Raw genomic sequence first — 16,205 nt, 5'->3', positions numbered from 1 at the left:
CTCCCTGTTTCACTACTTTTTTTTAAATGAAAGAAGTTTTCAGACACTTTTTGAGGGAATTCATAAATTTTTAAATATCACATGTCATGTGACTCAGCTGCTGATAAAGCTCAGACGTAGCCCTTTGATTTTTTTCACACCCAAGGGCACTGATAAATAAAAGCAACAGGTGTCAAACGTTTATGATGTTAGCTGAACATTTCAGGAGAGCTCAGGACTCTCTGTGTGAAAACCTTTGCGGTCTGACACTAACGTTCCTGTAAGATGCCGGCTACCCCCCCACCCGCGCGCTCCTGCTGAAACTTGACCTCCCGTTTCTGGGTGAATTAACGGTTTTGTCAGTAGCGAGAACAACAATTTGAAGTGTATGCGGCAAAGCCCAAGCGGCGGCAAAGTTGAGTGCGGTCAATTGAATCTCCCACATGCTTCTCTGTGCGATGGATGGACGGATCCCGCTATTAAGTGTTGAAACCATAATGCCTGGTAAAATGTTTGCGGAAAACTTCTCTGGTTATGGAGCCTTGCTGCTGTTTGGAGCTGATTTTGTTCTTTATCAGATTTCTTTTGTAAGATAGTTCTTACTAAATCAGAACAAAGAATTTTTGTAATAATATCCATGTGCTGCCTATGTAGGATAATAATATTTAGAAATGTTTCTTTTTTTAAGTAAGAAAAGTGTTTTGTCAAATGGAAAAGTATTTTATTTTGCAACTCTAGGATCATTTTCAGATTATCCTTATAGTCCCTGCTAATTCTTAGATTTCCCTCTGGGGCTACACTCAGAGTTTGGACAAGCTCATTTAAATATTGTTTAAACGTGTGTTTACACTGCAGACAGATTAAGTCGTCTCTTTGCTTTGTGCCTTATAATGTACCCACTGATGTTGTACATCAACAGGTTTATCTGTGAACACTGATATGAGCGTGTGTTGGTGGCTTTAATGCGATAGGCTATGCGAATTGAAAAGCCTACTGTATAAACCAATTCGCCTAATAGTCCATTAGGTTTGACATACATCCAGTTTGCCATCTTAGTCTGCACTGAGCTAAACCCGTCGTCTTTGAATAATAAAAAATATATATGTGAGAATAAAGGAGCCACCTTTTTACTTTCTTTTTTTTACTAGCTGTTTGTCTTTTCTGCTTTTTCATGTTCAAATTGCAAGTCGTCAGACACTTGTGACATTTGAAATGTGAGACTGGCCGTATTTAGTAAGTTAGACAATACACGAAAACCACATGAAAATCAAAATAAGTAGGATGCGGTCAGGAGCTGGGCTTTCATTTATTGAAGTCCTTACAGATGTTTTGCATAAAGACATTTTTTGGGGTAATGGGGGGGAGTATTTGAACGTAAGCTGAACCTGGTTGGCTTAACTTAGAGGATTCAGTAACCTCGAATAAGCACGGAATAGACTGAATTTGTGCAACTGTTAAAAAAAGTAGCCCGTCCGAAAAAGAATGTGACTGTGGTCCGTTTGGTGGGGTAATTGCTGAAATGGTGGTCATGACCACCTGCATAACTTTATAAAGAATATTGCAACTTTGGAAAGTGGAGCAAAGAGGCTATTTAAACAAAAGGTTTGCCATGTGAGGTTGTTAAAATTCATCGTGTGACATGATGGACAATAGGTGTTGTTAACACCTGTTGATTTAACGTCAGTATATGAAGCCATATAAACGTTTGTAAAATAGCTTTGATTATACATTTTGATTGCATGACAAGAGCTGTCAGCCTGTGTCCGCGTTTTTAATTTTTGGTGGGTCTGCGCTGAAATACAAACATTCATCCCACAGCACACACTGAGAGGACACAAGCACCAACCAACCAATTAAAATCCTATTAGGAAACATCTTAGTTTTCCAACCGAGGGCAGTGAAAAAGTCTGCAACCTTTCTTCACTGAGGTCATCCACCTAATAAGATCCATTGCCTATAGTGAGGCCGCAGACCTTCACAAATGTTCCTGGCGACCGACTGTGGCCCCAGAGACCTTTGGCATACATGGCAGCTAAATCGGTCACTGTATTTAAGAATAAGGTGGGATTCCAGTTAATTAGTGGAGAAGTGAACACGATTGAACATTATATGATTTGCTCCCGGCCCCTGGTTTGTTAGTGCGGATTTGGGGTGGATCAGCTTTTGTGCTCGACAAATGAGAAGTGAGTAGCGTGGTGCCGATGCACAGTGTCGTTTTGTGGACTGGCGACAGTCTCGATTCATGGGAAAAACTTAAAGGAGACCCGCGTCATCACAGGACCTCATTATCTCATGTCTGCAACCATCTTTTGGGAACAATCCCTAATCAAGAGTGGCACAGACCTACTTTGCGGAACTTTGGTATAATAGCCCCCCACCCCACCCTCTCTTCCTCTCTCACTACAAACACGCACGCACGCACACACACACACACACACACACACACACACACACACACGCTTTGCGTGAGGTGGGGTGCTGCATGACAATGTGAAACTGAGATCACCTTTTGGTATCAAAAAACTTTGAGGCTACAATAATTGCGCTTGAGCGTTCACACATATTCAAACACTTCCGCAGACCTGTCTATTCACCTTTCTCACCTCTCTTTCTCTAACAACTTTATTATCTTACAATTTATTTTTACACTTTTATCAATTCAAATTCAATTCAAATTAGCTTTATTGGCATGAATGTATAACAACAATGTTGCCATCGTTATCATTGTTATCTCTCGACTTCAGATCCGCAACCATAGTTTTATAATGTACGGGTCTGCACATTACTCTATTTTTTATTTTGAAGGAAAATTTCTTTAGGTAAATTGCAAATAAAAATAACCATGTGCATGTGGTTTAATATCCTTTTTTGCAGATATTGACAAATTTTAATAAAAACTCTTTTATTTCTTAAGCTTTAAACATTCACAACTACTCTACATAGGCTATGTTGTCTTTTCTTGTACAACTCAGTGTCAACTACCCCGGGGTGTTCTCTTTCTGTGCGCAAGCCCACAAAACCAGAGAGGTGGTTCATTTACTTGGCCATAAACTATTTATTTACCTTCAGGTGAGTGTCGCAGAGAGTGCAGAGTAAAGATCGCAGGAGAGATTTACACCTGTCTCTCTGCTCAAATAGAGAAGCATGTAGCCTACAGAGATGGCTACTGGAGCCAGCTTGTCTGGGGCTCTGCTAGACAGCCCCCCCCCCCCCCCTACACACACACACACACACACACACACACACACTCCTCCTCCTCCTCCTCTACCGCGTTGGATTAAACAACATCATAAAAAATGACCGTCAACGCGCACACTGTAAACAGATTATTCTCCTCGGCGCCTGGCGCACAAACTCCATGCTAAAGGCAAAAGATGCAGCAGCGAAGGTGGCTCTGCTTGGTCATCCCCTTTTCAGCCATTTACACACTTTTCTGGACGCTTCAATCATGTAAATACTGACGAGACTCTTGGGAGGCTGCTAAGGGACATTAGTTACCAGATGAAATGTCCCATTTCTCCACAGAACTCCTTCCAGAGCTTTTGAAGGTGTAGCAGGACAGCTTGATTAAGGGAAGGAGTTTACTGATATTTATCTATTTAAAGATTAATTATATACATTTTACATTTCTACATAACATCATAAAAAAAGCTTTTCCCACATGGACTATCTACTTCTTTTGACCCCAGCAGCATTCCTTCTTGTCTTGTCCACCTTTAGAATTAGATATTATGTTTGCGTATGGGTGTTACATCATGTTGAAGGCTCTTTTAAAAAAACTATTTTCTCTGATTTCCCTGAAATAAAGTGATTGAACAGGTTTGCTCCCAAATCTCTCAACCTGGTGAAATCAATTCATCACATCAGAGCGCCAGCAGTGTCATCATTAGTGCATTACTCCATGGTAATCACCCCAGTGATCTCAATTTTCAGTCCTGTCCTCCCACATTCTCTGCAACTATCTTACAACTTGGTGTGTCTGTGCTTTCTCCTACATCATAGGAGAAACATCCTACGTCATCGCTTGTGACACATCACCTGATGGTTGTTCACATGCAGGTAACAACAGTTACTGACGGCTACGTTTCAACACATTACACTTTTGTCAGTAGGGTTTCTTATGCTTATTGTGGACTGTATCCTATGTTCTGTCAAGTAGCACAATAGTCAAAATAGTCCCCACTACCTACTGTATAGTGGGATATGTATATAACTCTGAAATTAAAGTTTGTGTGATGCCAAGAAATGAGCTTGTAATGAACAGTGAAAATAAAGAGAAAAAATGTGTGGAAACATAATCAGCAGGACACCAAAGATAACTACTGGCCACACAATGTAACATAATATATTTTTAATAATTTTGAAGTGACAGACTGCTTAATGTTATTTCACACAGGGTTATAATAGAAACTTCCTGAAAGTCCTTCTCCTTTGCAAGGACACACACACACGAAAAAATACAAAAAAATATCCTTTGTTTATTTTTCTGTCCTCGGCAAGCGCACATTATTGTCTTCTTTTTCTCTCCCCCTCTCTCCGTCACACACACACATAGACACACACACATACATTGATACACAATTTACATGCATACTCAGACACAGGCACATCACTTTGTTGGCCCCAAAACAGGCAGGGTGTCCAGTGGTCAGCCAGTGAATTTCATGCCCTGTTGATGAGAATGATCTCCCTTGCTGTATGTGTGACTGGCAATGTGGAGATTCTGCCTGATTTCTGCAAGTAAAAGCCGTAACATGCAGGTTGTTTTTAGAACAGGTCTGCAATTTCACAAGTCGTCCGGCTGTCATCAACGCCATGCTTTGCTCCTCCATGAATATCTTAGCTTTTACTCAGAGTTTTCTAGTTTGTTCAGTTGTCTTGTGTTGCTAATCCGTGCAACTGCTCACTTCACTCTTTTTCTGCGCTTTTTTTCTGTGAGGATGCTGACTCACTGATAGCAACGTTTTTCTAATTCTTTATTCTTGGAATATGGGCCAAGACACAAAATGGGTCATGGGCCCCATTTTAGTGGCTCTTTGTGTGACAATGTGAGTATTTAGATGAGCCTGGGTCACAGGGCCGGAGTGATTCTATTCAAATTAGGTCTGGAGCTTACAAAAGCATTTTATCTCACAAAATACTTTATTTTTGATAATGTCACCTGAACATTATGTAATACTGGCTTAAACGTGCCACCTCCATATGTAAGACAAAGGTTTGGTATCTTTCATTAAATCCTAAGCAAAATCCCTGTTTAAACACACTAAATAAGCATGATTGATTATTTGCTGAGTGAGCAGGCATAGATCACAATTATTAGTCCCTTCTGGTAATGGAGCAGCTTTTAGCGTAAACACCGATACATAGACGTCTCTCGCTGTAAATTATCCCTACTTGTATTTTGCTGTTAAATTTTAAATAAGGTTTAAATAGTTTTATCAATATAGATGCATCCTGTTGTTGCAGGTTCTATTGAAAATTAATGAATAAATTCAAACAGTCCACCTTCATTTTTTTACTTCTGTCACCACATGTTCAATCATTCAAGTCAACCTTTGAGATGTGTATGTTATTCTGAGGAGGAGGGGGGTTGGTAGCGTATGTGCAACTTGGAAATGATAAAAGGAAGCCTTCCATCTAGTACAGCCATAAGGGAATAGAGAGAGGGAGGCAGCAGGAGCAAATCGAGAGCGGTGATTTCCAAAATGGCTCAGCTATTGAATGACAATAGCCAGGCCCCTCTGCCTGTCTCTTTTTCTTTCACTGCTGCAGACTACAAAAACTAACATAATAAAGCGGCCAGAGAAAATTACCAAATGTGATTTATTCTGATTTGAACAAATCATTGTGATTTAAATCTGGCAGGAGAGATAGCCATGGTAACTGAATTTCTAGTTGTCCGATTTTGTGTGACTTGTGTCCTTTTATCCCTGCATTTTATCATCGGCAAATACAGGGGTTGGTTGGTTGTCCTACAGCATATGTTTTGCAACCACTGCTTCTTCTGTGTGTGTGGAATCCTTGACGTTCCTGTCAGTGGGAATATACACTGAAGTTCATCATATTTGCTCTAGTATGAACATGACATTTATAAAAAAGTACACCATTCAAACATTTTATGCTGACAATAGCTTTGAGGGAGTTAAGATATAATGATCTGTTTGGAAAGGCACAGAATATGACATATAAAGAGTTTGATAACTTAACAATTTGAAATTTTCATGCTTATCATAAAATTGTATAGTATTTATTAAACTGTGTTAAATCTGATTATTTTCACTGAATATTCAAATACTAAACAACTGATTTACTGAAGTACTGCTAGTTTTTCTCCAGGTCATTTCATTGTATTTCTATAACCGCACTTTCACTCTCATTAATTTTGGGATTTTCCAGAGATAGAGATTTTGTTTTCTAAATTCATTGTCAGTGAGCACCGCTTAACCATGTTTTCATCATTCCTGTATATGGCAGTGAGCAGCAGCCCTACATATTCTCTCATCTGTCAAGGATGGGGAGATTTTTTTCAATAAATAATTCACCACTGATAGCAGCCCTAATGCCTACATGAACAAATCTCTCAGTTACAACCATCCTGGGAGTAAGCCAGTCCAAGAGCATACTTAATAAACAAATACAGGGCCTGACAAGCTCTGGTTTCACTGATGTCTTTCCGAGAGGAAAGTATTTGAAGACAGTCGGTGAAACAACATCCTTTCTGTGGGTGAAGGTTTAGGGGTCAGGTGTGGGTTATTGTTGCAAGAGTGCGTCGTCCAGTTGCAGTGTTACTGCTGAACCTCTGGATACATTTACTGTCCATTTTACACAGGGGATAATTTAAGTTTTTCTTTAGAATTACCTGATATTTATGTTCCAAAATGTGATGCACCATTTAATGGGAATTAAATGACAAAGGACATATCAGTAGAATACATAAAATATACAAATAAACAATTTCACTTGTGAGCACACATATAGATCTACTGTGTTTGTGGCTTTTTAAACATGTTGTCGTTTGTGTCCACTTCTAGGACCAGGGCTCAGTCAGTATAACAGCCTTACATCGACCACATGTTGGCCTGGACTAGAAACATGATCCAGACACGATTCCCCTAACCCGGCCTTTCGGGTGAAATGGCCATGTGAGTGTGTGTGCCTGTGCAACATCTTCACACGGAAATTTTCTTGTCATATATTGCTAACAGGTGATTGCCTTATTTTTTGTAGCATTACAATAAATTTGTATTTTCCTATAAATAATATTAGGGTCATGATTTGGTAAAATCTGTTACTCGGTTTTGTGGGCTAAAGATGCAGGGGCTTCACTTTTTGTACATCCTGCTTAAGCCAACATGGTCAACTCCTTTTAGTGTGTTCAGATCAGATGGAAAACATGACATTTATTTTTGAACAAATAGGTTCAAATTTCCTGTAAGCGTGTGTGTTTTTTTGTAAGCATGCACAATCAGATGTATGTGTGTGACTGAACATGGTTGCTGGCCGGTTATTTAGCCCATCTGTGTGTGTGCTGCAAGAATCTCTACATGAAATATTCAAGGTCCAGTGAAAATTGATCTGCTGATCTCAAGTCAGTTTCTTTTCTCTCTCTCTCTCTCTCTCTCTCTCTCTCTCTCTCTCTCTCTCTCTCTGACCAGATCTCAGTGGAACTGCCTCAAAGAAGGATCCTAATATCATATATCAGTTAGATGACCAAGTTCAGGGCCTGCACGACTGCTGCAGCTCAGCGCTGGAGCTTGGATCAATCGAATACTGTTGGGGATACAATGGACCACACCCACATACTGATTAGACCCTTTGATTGGATATCACATGGATGTCTTGACCACTGCCGTGGCTTTCATGCAAATTGATGAAGGTAATTTTAGCCCCTTAAGTGAAATTTGATTTGGGTTAAGAGCTCTTGCTACTTTTTCTTAATGTGAAATGGTTTTGATTAATAGTCTGGGAGTCCGTGGAGAAATATTATCAAATGCAACAGTCTAATGTACATCTTCCACTAAATAGGTGGTGCTACTGTTTGTCATCTGAGTTTATTGCTAGTCTTTTAAGCTCTCCACTCAAAAATACACATTTATATGACAACTATCCTTCTACCCTAGGGTACAGATTGTAGGCCTATAGGTCATTTAATCCCTACTTTGGAACAGGTAGCGATATATCTTAGATAAGTCACATACCTCATATACTCAAAAAACACCAAAGAGAAAAATCAGCAAACGAGCCCTGCTGTACAATTGTGTCCACCTACCCAGACCGTAGCTGTTACGTGCTCCTCTAAATGTTTGCGACACTTCACCTCACCTCCTCAGAGCGGCACAGCGCTGCACCCTGACTAAATGGAAAAACAATCTGAGGAAACAGGGAACAATCCTAGGCAGGCTCCAGCGGGCTGCCATAAAAAGAGGGGCTACCTCTCCAGCCTCTCCCTCATGCCTTCAGCTTTAACTCTATGGGGCTGATGAAAGATCAATGGGCCGACTGGGCAGCCGCTGCTGTGCCTGCTGTCCGCCACTGCACCAGGAAGCAAGCCAATTACAAAACACCAGGAAAAAAAAAAGAATGGGAAAACCCTCAATCTTTGTGAATGCTAGCTGAGTGATTAGTGAAATAGTTGTGTGTGTATGTGTGTGTGTGTGTGTGAGTGTTTTCCTGTTATTCCATATATGCTGAGTCCAGCCTGTTGCAGCCGGCCTTATTTTCAATAAATGATGAATGTTTCCAGCCCTTGGATCATATTCCAAACTCATTTTAACCCTGATCTCTCCCTACACTCCCCACCTTCCCTACCTTAACACCCCTTTAACCCGCACCCCCCACCCTCACCTCCCCCAGGAGCCTCACTCCAGATCTGTACCAGCTAACCAGACCTCTGGATCTCCGGCAGGAGTAATGGGGGTTGGCGCTAGCGTTTGGTGCAAACACGCAGCAGCAGACAAACAAATCATGTTAAGTCTCTGCTGCCACGGCTGGCAGCGCACTCAAAGGGGAGCTGGTGCCCTGCCAGGGAGGAGGGTGCACCCATTTTCCCAGGGAGGGGGTGAGGGTGAACACGAGGGAAGGGTAGCATGGAGGGGAGGCCTGGTCCTTATCGAGCCCGGATCACAGACACCTCCGCCCCTCCTGGCAGGAATGCATACAGCCCCTGTGGGAGGAGAGGGAGAAGAAAGGAGGAGGAGGAAACAAGCAGACATTAAGAGGGGAAGTAAAAAGAGAAAGAAAAGAGCGAGTGAGGGAAAGTGAGTGACTGATTGAAGGAGGGAGGCAGACGCACACACAGAAAAAGACCTGCCCAGCTTAGGAGAGGGAGTGTCTCTGAACACACACACACAGACAAAAACACACCAATCACAGCACTCAACACACTCTCACTGGATCGAGAGCACCACTGGGAGAGTGCATAGGAAAACAAACAGGGCATTAGGCTGCTTAAATACCATTCTAAACATGCAACTGTGGTTATCATTACCTCAGTTCAGGCACAGTTTTAATGTGATGTGTGTTGCTGATGACAGCTGAGGAGAGATCAGAAAGCCAACAATGTAGACACACACCAGAGAGGTGTTAAGCTAGATGTTGTTAGACCGTCACAAAATTTTTTCTTAGCAGTGTGTCAGGGTCATGAAGTTCAAAATAGGAATGGCAAGAAATCTCATAATTGTGAGCGATATCCCAAAAGAGTAATTTTTACGTATTTGTTTTGAGTAGCACACTCTAATCTAGAATCATCAACACTTCCCTTAAGAGACCTTTTAGTTTATAGTTCAAGTAAATACTCCCTCTTTCCCCCAAAACATTCACAGAAAGGATGATAAAATATTGAGTGTATAAAGATCCTTAATTATTGGATTGTATAATATTTCTGCAGCCTCTCCTGGGATGGAATTTTTTTCCTAAAGCATATAGAGAGGTAATTGTGATCTTAACATGGCATTACTGTATGCTGGCTGAAATCTCTTTGTGGCTGTGTGTCAGGGCAAAGAACAGATTTTGTCAGGTGGAGACTGGGGTTTAGGGGGTTCATTTACAGTTCACCCAAGAGCATTCCATGCAGTCTTTACATTTCCATTCTCCCTCACTCTCTGCCCCCTTCCTCTCTTTGCTCCTTAGCTTATCGTACAGTTCTCTTTTTGAAATGACATCATTCACTTTTCCGCTCAAAATGTGCACAACTTGTGGACATATATTCGGCACGCTTTGCTGAATGCTGTGGAGCGATGCCACCATGACGTAGATATGAGTCACACGTACTGTATGCACGTACTGTAACTTCTGTTTACTGATCCCTAATTACTGTGAAGTCGCTGAAATGCGTCGCTATCCACGTGATATAACCAAAATATACGGCCGAACACACATTCTCACACAGTAAACATAATACCAGTGCTGCCCAGTAATCCCCTTCTTAACAATTCTGTGAGTTGAATATTTCAGAAATCCTTCTGATATTTTAATTCTAACAGCAAATGTGGAGAGTCAGACAGAGACTGCAGGCAAGCAAGTACTTTACTTTATGCCAGCCAGAAAGGCAGTTGTTAAGACCTCTGTATTAGTTTGTGTGCAAATATTGCTTACAACACATAAAATACATGGAAAGTGTTCTTTATTATGTGGCTCAATATCTAGTAATTTACTTTTTTTTTAACATTATGAATCAGCTCATCATTATGTATCATGATGTGATAATACAGAGAGGACAGATTATATTAATGGTATACCAAAAAAAATAAAAATGACATTGGGCTGACTTGATACAAAATCTTTATTTTGGCTGAAGTGGGACACTTCCTTTTCTGAGATGGCGCACTTTTTGGTCAAATAGAATAATGAATTTTAAATTAGCATAATTAATGTCCATAAAAATAGCATTATGATTTAATGGGCAGCCCTTTTTAAAGATATCCAAGTGAGTTAAATATTAACCTAGAAGTACCCATCATTGTAGTATTTCGCCAAAAATGATATAGATTTTAGTTGACAATGATAATAGTTTTTGATATTATTCTACTTTATTTTTTTTCTTTTTTGCCAAAAGATGTTTGAATTATATTTAATGTTAATGTATTTAAGTTTGTCACCGGATCAAGAAAATGCATTTATTATACATGACTATTAATTATTTTCCAACTATAATTAGAAGTAGACAATAATTAGTTGTGTAAAGTGCAGTGGGTTTTTCTTTTACTGAAACTATCAATGCCCAGATAACACGTCTTTAGAGCAACAATACAACAGTATACAATATTTTTTTTAAAAGTTAGGTAAAACATAATTACAATATAAAAAGTCAGATTTCACATCACAAGCTACAACATTTTTGGAACAACCTATAACAAAGTCATTAAGTTTAATATCTGTTAATTAAATTTAAATTGTTATTTGTTGCTGAAGATATTAGCAGAAGTACCTCAATGTAACCCAACAGGAGCATTACAACTCTTTTCTGTGGCTTTTTCTTCTTTTTCTTTTTCTTGCTGAAATTGGAAATATTCCTGTCTCAGCAATAGAGCCTCAGCCCAGTTCCATCTGTTTGTCTGACCAGAGTGGCAGCGAGGCTAACTTATTGCTAGCACATGTGACCGGGTGAGTGTGTGTATGTGCCATGGCCTATCACACAGCAACCCCTTGCCTATCAGCCCCCCCCACCCTCGGATGGTCTCTACCTTCATTAATGCAGGCCCACGGCAAGCGCATGTCTCCACATGTTTGCATGGGATTCAAACATCTGGCTTATTTTGAATGTTGTGGGTCCCCTTTCCTCCCTTAAACATTCTTCAGCTCTTTCGTGGTGTCCTGAAAGGGGCAACTCACATTTAGTCTTTCTCGAGCAGAGGAAGTGGTGCTGGTGTTGTTGTGGCGAGGGACTTCAAAGAGGTTGGGATGTCAGTCATGAGCAAGCAGAGGGCAGAACCTGGTCAATGGTAGGGATTTATCGTCTAATAGCCCCTCTGGGGGGACTTTAGGTCTAATTTCAGAGGTGCTGAAAGTTGGATTTTATGGAGTATGCCATGTCCTAAGGTCCTTTTGTTTCACATGTTTTTTTCATCACACAGAGGCTAATTGCAATGATAACAGGAAAGTGAGTATTTGTTTTTGTATTTTCCAATTTTGAATATACTGAGAGAGATATACATCTGTTGAAAAATTACCAATAGCAACATACGATGTCACAGAGCACTGGTGGATTCTGATATTCAAAAACAACAGAAACATTGTTAAATCACAAGCTTACATTCCCAACATAAAATGTAAATTCATTGTATATTCTTTATCTAACCTGGAGATGATGTCACAGAGGGATACTCTGTCACGTAACACAGGCGGCAGTAACTCCAGTTCACTTTAATATTGATGTTTCCCTCCCCTTGTCTCTCCATCAGCAATATATTTAATGGTCACATTCTGTGCTTATTCAGCACAAGAAAAACGAGAGCAAGGTAAACATGCCAACTTGAGAGCAGAAGACATTAGTCTTGTAGCTTGAAATAACTGGATTGCTTTTAATGAGACGTATGTAAGTTGAGAGGGCAGACATTTGTTTTGCTCCTGACCGCATGTGCCGAATTAACTGACAAACAGTGAACTTCTCAGACTTTGGGACTGCATAGTGTTCCAACAGCCATCAATACAAGCTCATGATCTGCAGTCGTTGTCAGTCAGGAGGTCGTTTAGAAGAAATGCACATTTAATGGCTTGATCCATTGTGATTGGAGTGGTTAATTGATGATCTGGTTGTAAATTTCTGTCTCATGGCTGTCACTATCTCTCCTCCACTTCTTTCATTCTCTCTGCTTATCCTTTGTCTCTTCACTTCAAGCCACTCTTTGCTCCTCCTGTTCTGTGACTTGTGTCTGTGTCTCTCTTGCTCCCCTGATGTATCGCTCTCCTTATTGATTGGAAAGTTGAATGCATGGTGCTCTTGAAAAAAATCACAGTTAAAATCTGTCTAATTGCCCAGTTGAAATTCATCTCATAAAATTATTCACATTTATGCAGTGAGAACTGTTTGTGTTGGCTGCAAACCAACACCATGCTTCAAGCATGCCAGATTTAGAGGTAGAGTGGATGCTGGGGTGCTGCTGCTGGTGCAGATGTGCCGCCTAATTGCAGATCCCCACCATGCGGAAACTATTCTTCTCAACCATTTCAATGCATCTGCAATAGGTGTCACTGCAAGGTTAAACCAACCTCAAAACGCAAGTCCTGTTTTCATTCCTCACTGCTGAATTGACTGTGTAGTGTTGCGTGCCCTTGGAAAAGAGGAGGAGAAAATGTATTGAAGGAGATTTGCAACCCCGGTCATGGCTCACATTAGTTTGCCAGTGTTTGCTGGTTTTGCGCAGTGTGCCTTTGACATGAAACTGAGGGAAAGAATGTGCATAACTTTGATACAACTGGGTTGCATTACAAATGGTGAAGTCATTTTTTGTGTGTTTTCCAGTGATCCAGGTTAAAGCATATTGCCTAAAACCATGTAATAGTATATAATTGTTAAATTATTGTAAGATTATGAAGCTGTCTCCCCGTGTTTATGGTTAATTGTAACTATCGGCAGAGAACTGAAAACAGAGCTGATTACTTTATCTTGTGATTTGGATGCTTTCTGGGAAGGTATTGATTTAGTCAATTGCAGTAGTTAATGGTGACTGTAGATGCTAATTGAAACCTGGAAAAGAAAGTATAAGGTTTCATATTCCTGTAGCAATAACGATGTAAACTAAACAGAAGGAGGAAATACAAATAATCACTCAATGTAGCCCTTAACACAAATATTTAATGTAAAAATTGCTGTGAGAGCTGTAGGAAAACTTATCTCTGAATGAATGTAGATTGAAGCAAAATGGATGGGCCATCCTAAACCCTCTCTTCTTAACAACACACCAGAAGCAGTTTAATGCTGAAATGCAGACAAGAAGACTTCACAGAGACACTTAAGCTATAGCTGGTGAACAGCTGAGTAAAGAACTCTGAGGTCTAATCATTGGACAGACGTGGTATATCCAAGGGTGAAGATGTAAAAAGGTATAGGTTCTGGTGTATAGCAACTTCAAGCTTAAAAAAAGCTAAGCTAGGCAGTAAGTTAGTAAGGGCAGCCTTTGTATTTCCTAAAGCTATCTGTAATTATGCCTAATGACCTGTAAGAATGTGTGTTTTCTTCTTTACATACTGAAGCAGTTGCACAACATTTTATCAACTTTTTCTCTGCTGCTAAATTTCTCGCTTACACATGGCTGTCCTGTTTGGCTGTAGGTTTTTCTAAGTATGTTTGTCTATCACTATGCATCAACATTTTTGTCATAAAATTTTGTAATTAATATCTTTCTATTATATAAGCCAAATAATCATTGCATTTTGTGCACATTTTTAGGAACCTGATGGTGGTATGTGTATTTGTGTATGTAAAGGTGTATTTGTACGGTTGTGTGTGTTTATTTTTGTGTGTGTGCACAGCCCTATGTCTGGCCAGCCATGGCCACATCTGTTTGTCATGTTAGCACTTAAGCGCCTGCAGGAGCCACAATACTAAGTGGAGACAGAGTCCTCTCTCCCACTCTCTCCATCCTCCCTTTCTCCTAATTACATTTGTTCATTAATCCATTTTCTGCCCACTTCTCTTTCTTGTTTATGCTCTTGCTCCAGTGGGCTTTTGCTTGCTCAGACCAGCAGACAGTGACCTTTAAGGAGATGCCAAAAGACTCTGTAAGACAATGTTACCCTTTCACCCTTTCACCATGCGCATACACTCACACAAACACACACAAATGCCCCCCCCCCCCGCCCAGTCACATCTTGGCCCCTCAGTATCCCCTCAGGCCATCTCCTTCAGAGAGTCTAATGGAGTTAGCCTAATGTCTGCACAGCGCCAGCCATAAAACTGATTTGAGGCTAAAGGCTTGGTGCCGAGACCACCACTCTGCTTACAAAAAAGAGAGATGTGAGTGAGATGTTAAAAGAGAGCGAGTGTATCTTTAGAGGAAAAGGGGTTCGGGTGGCGGTGGTGTGGTGCAGGCTGGCGTAACTAAGGCAACTGCAGACAATCTAATTGGTATTGACATCCTTGTCTCAGAGGAAATTTGACATCTAAGGGCAAATCATTCTATTTAGTCGCCTGAATAGTCTCCAAGGCGGGGCCTGAGGAGCACAATCACGCTGTAGCGTTGTTCTGGTCCTCATGTCTGGGCCAGCTCTGCCACGCAGCAATCGATCCTAATCTGATCGGGGGAGGGGAGGAGGATAAGCGGTATGGGGAGAAAAAAATGACAATAAAATCAAAAGCTCTGTTGGGGTAATATTTAACAAGCGGGAGTACAATTGGGCCCTGCTGGGGCGGCAGCCTGTAATGCACTTGTGCTGCTGTAGCATGGTTAATGTATAGAAAGACCTGGGAGTAATGGCTCTTCAGCCAAGGTGGCCAGGCATTAAAGAAATCTGCTGGCTTTAGCTAAAAGACTGCCAGGCCGGGCCGCCAAAGACCTTCATTCTGTTAGAGCATCAAATATGGCTCCCGCTCAGGACACACAGACACCCTGATTTTATTATCCTCACTCCCCCGAGAAACTCATCTCATCCCTCTTTTTGTTTGTGTGACTGAGCATTAATGTGAAAGAGTGTGGTGGTGCTGTCAAAAGGCACACACTGCTTTTCATGGGTCAAAGAGGAGTAAAGGGTATCTGTGGTGTCTCCACAGTCTGACAGTAGTGGTTTAAGCTATATTTTTCATTAAATGGATGTATCAGTTTTACAAGAAGTTATAGTATGACTGTACAAATCCTTAGTTTGTGAGAGAGAACTTTTTCTTTTAGCTATCATTTGTTCTTTTATCTGCCTTTATCCCTAAAAGCCAAGCCTGTTCAAAAATGACGTTCATGTAGAAAACTTGTCAGAATTGTGAGATGAGATAACAATGATGAAAGTATTCAAAATTCAGTCTTTATAGACATTTTTCATATGACAGCTGTTGTATGAAGGCCATTTCCCCCAATCCTAGCCATCACATAATGTCTAGATTCTTAAATCTTTTGGATGCTTTTCACTGATGCTGTACACAAATTAACTACATAAAGCGTGCTATGCATATAGAAATCCAATCACGTGCAATATTAACAGTCTGTGTAACTAAAAAAAAAAAAATGCAGGTAATGCATTGCCATCAATGTGGCAGAAACAGTCAGGAGAAAGGCTGTTAAATATAATCCACATCAAGTTGG

At 40.6% G+C, this 16,205-nt stretch overlaps 1 long non-coding RNA gene across 1 annotated transcript in view; it reads left to right on the top strand.

The window, feature by feature from the left end:
* The window catches only part of LOC119914805, a 48,416-nt gene that overhangs the window by 6,368 nt on the left and 25,843 nt on the right, over nucleotides 1-16,205 (top strand). The window contains exons 2-3 of the long non-coding RNA XR_005446843.1: nucleotides 7,011-7,121; nucleotides 7,635-7,855. This is a non-coding gene — a long non-coding RNA (uncharacterized LOC119914805). The remainder of the gene's footprint in view (nucleotides 1-7,010; nucleotides 7,122-7,634; nucleotides 7,856-16,205) is intronic.

The sequence above is a fragment of the Micropterus salmoides genome, unplaced genomic scaffold, assembly GCF_014851395.1.
Source record: "Micropterus salmoides isolate LMB-PRFRI ecotype aquatic unplaced genomic scaffold, ASM1485139v1 Ms_hic_scaffold_20, whole genome shotgun sequence".
NCBI classification, from domain to species: domain Eukaryota; kingdom Metazoa; phylum Chordata; class Actinopteri; order Centrarchiformes; family Centrarchidae; genus Micropterus; species Micropterus salmoides.
Note: the sequence above shows the minus strand (reverse complement) of the source record. Positions and strands in the feature narration are given on the sequence as shown.